The sequence below is a fragment of the Salvelinus namaycush genome, unplaced genomic scaffold (genome assembly GCF_016432855.1).
Source record: "Salvelinus namaycush isolate Seneca unplaced genomic scaffold, SaNama_1.0 Scaffold104, whole genome shotgun sequence".
Classification (NCBI taxonomy): domain Eukaryota; kingdom Metazoa; phylum Chordata; class Actinopteri; order Salmoniformes; family Salmonidae; genus Salvelinus; species Salvelinus namaycush.
Window position 1 is genome coordinate 356,932 of NW_024057720.1, and position 3,393 is coordinate 360,324.

Genomic DNA, 3,393 nt, shown 5'->3' on the forward strand with positions numbered 1-3,393 from the left:
AGTACAGTAAATTAGTAAATTAGCTTCAACTGGTGGAGGGATTCTACACCCCATTTAGCCATACCCTAGGTTTAGCTGTATTTCTACACACCCCATTTAGCCATACCCTGCGTGCAAAACAAAACACATAACAGCTAATAACGTAGCTAAATATTAACATTATCCTCAATCGAGATATCTGTCCGTCGTTTCAGCTCCAACTGAACTTAAAGGTGCATTTCAGACACACATCTTCGTGGCCATTCAGAATGTAGTGTACTCGGACTGTCTAGCTCTAGCTAATAACACAGCATAGTAGGCTATTGGTTGACAGACAGCCGCTAATCAGATCACATCACCGCCAGATAATTAACTAAAGATGCTGAAAATGGAGGGACTCGGGCCGAAGATGGACCCGGAAGAGATGAAGATGTGGTGTCTTCGGTCAGGAACTTTCTCCTCCATGTCGCCCTGCTCCGAGTCAGTAAGTATTGGACCAGAAGCTAGTCGGGTTTCCCTATGATGTCAACTGTGTAGTCTGGCAGGTCCCAGATCTGTTTGTGTTTTTGCCCAGAGTCATGTATTCATATCTAAATACATGGCTCTGCTTTGGTCTATTCCATTGATATTGTCAAACTGAACATTACATTGAACATGTGAGTCATTTAGCAGACGCTCTTATCCAGAGAGACTTACAGTAGTGAGTGGATACATTTTCATACGTTGCATTGGCAGGACAATTCCATTAGTAGTTGGGAGGAGAGCAGAAACAGCCTAACACCTACACTGATACTGTGTAACCTGTCTGCAGTCAACCAGCCATCCAGACTGAAGTGAAGGCCTTATTACAGAATGAAAACACCTTCTCTTTCGTCGGCATGGCAACCTGTAAACATGTCAGTGGTGTCACAATGTTGCACAACAGCAGCAGAACATTGGATGGAGGGTCATTGTATCATTACACAGTGTCCCTGTCAATTCTACTGTATTGGTACATGTGGTATTACAACACATTAGAAGATCTGTAGACGGCAGCATTGAAACAATTTCCAACACATAGTCAACTAGCAACCTACTCTGTTTCAGTGCTGTTTAAATATCCCACTGATTTTATTCTGCTGTTAGAGGCCATCAGTAGAGACAGTCAGGAAAATAGTCTTTATAGCTAGTTTGTTTCTGTCAAACCATGGGAAGTGTGTCTATATAGGTAAGTACATATACAATTAGGATTTTACTTTAAGGTCAAATGTAATGTAACTGTCTAGTTGTTTTATTTATGTTTTAACCTTTATTTAACAAGGCAAGTCAGTTAAGAACAAATTCTAATTTTCAATGAAGGTCTAGGAACAGTGGGTTAACTGCCTTGTTCAGGGGCAGCTCGGGGATTTGAATATAGGCCTACACTCTTAAATAAAAGGTGCTATCTAGAACCTAGAAGGATTCTTCCACTGTCCCCATAGGAGAACCCTTTGAAGAACCCTTTTAGTTCCAGGTAGAACCCTTTTGGGTTCCATTTAACAGAGGGTTCTTCATGGAACCAACATGAGTCAAATGTACTGTCTAGTTGTGAAGAGAATCGAAATATGTTGTTTACTGATCTCCTCTCCATTCTAGCACCATACGTTCTGTTGTTTACTGATCTCCTCTCCATTCTAGCACCATACGTTCTGTTGTTTACTGATCTCCTCTCCATTCTAGCACCATACGTTCTGTTGTTTACTGATCTCCTCTCCATTCTAGCACCATACATTCTGTTGTTTACTGATCTCCTCTCCATTCTAGCACCATACGTTCTGTTGTTTACTGATCTCCTCTCCATTCTAGCACCATACGTTCTGTTGTTTACTGATCTCCTCTCCATTCTAGCACCATACGTTCTGTTGTTTACTGATCTCCTCTCCATTCTAGCACCATGCGTTCTGTTGTTTACTGATCTCCTCTCCATTCTAGCACCATACGTTCTGTTGTTTATTGACCTCCTCCCCTCTCCATTCTAGCACCATACGTTCTGTTGTTTACTGATCTCCTCTCCATTCTAGCACCATATATTCTGTTGTTTACTGATCTCCTCTCCATTCTAGCACAATATGTTCTTCAGAAGCTGGACAGCATATGAATAGAATCCATCTTCTCTCAGCCTCGACCCTCAAGACCTACATCACACAAGATGCTTCAGAAAAACAACAACTGTAACGAATGTCGCCGGGATAAGGAGAAGAGGACCAAGGTGCAGCGTGGTAAGTATTCAGAATACGTTTAATAAATATGAACACTTGTACAAAAACAACAGACGAACAGTTCCGCAAGGTGCAATACACAAAACAGAAAACAACACAAACACAGGTGGGAACAGGCTACCTAAGTATGGTTCTCAATCAGAGACAACGATTGACAGCTGCCTCTGATTGGGAACCATACCAGGCCAAACAAATAGAAATACAACACACAGAACAAAACATAGAATGAAAAACATAGTATGCCCACCCTAACTCAGGCCCTGACCAAACCAAAATAGAGACATAAAAAGGAACTAAGGTCAGGACGTGACAACAACAACAAGCTGGTGTAGTTGCTACCCAACAGGAACAACCATGACAACAACAACAACAACAAGCTGGTGAAGTTGCTACCCAACAGGAACAACCATGACAACAACAACAAGCTGATGAAGTTGCTACCCAACAGGAACAACCATGACAACAACAACAACAACAAGCTGGTGAAGTTGCTACCCAACAGGAACAACCATGACAACAACAACAACAACAAGCTGGTGAAGTTGCTACCCAACAGGAACAACCATGACAACAACAACAACAAGCTGGTGAAGTTGCTACCCAACAGGAACAACCATGACAACAACAACAAGCTGGTGAAGTTGCTACCCAACAGGAACAACCATGACAACAACCACAACAACAAGCTGGTGAAGTTGCTACCCAACAGGAACAACCATGACAACAACAACAACAAGCTGGTGAAGTTGCTACCCAACAGGAACAACCATGACAACAACAACAACAAGCTGGTGAAGTTGCTACCCAACAGGAACAACCATGACAACAACAACAAGCTGGTGAAGTTGCTACCCAACAGGAACAACCATGACAACAACAACAAGCTGGTGAAGTTGCTACCCAACAGGAACAACCATGACAACAACAACAACAAGCTGGTGAAGTTGCTACCCAACAGGAACAACCATGACAACAACAACAACAAGCTGGTGAAGTTGCTACCCAACAGGAACAACCATGACGACAACAACAACAACAAGCTGGTGAAGTTGCTACCCAACAGGAACAACCATGACAACAACAACAACAACAAGCTGGTGAAGTTGCTACCCAACAGGAACAACCATGACAACAACAACAACAACAAGCTGGTGAAGTTGCTACCCAACAGGAACAA

At 42.5% G+C, this 3,393-nt stretch overlaps 1 pseudogene; it reads left to right on the top strand.

The window, feature by feature from the left end:
* The first annotated feature begins 251 nt into the window (after positions 1-251).
* On the top strand, positions 252-2,306 carry LOC120035362 (annotated as a pseudogene).
* Positions 2,307-3,393: the final 1,087 nt, after the last annotated feature.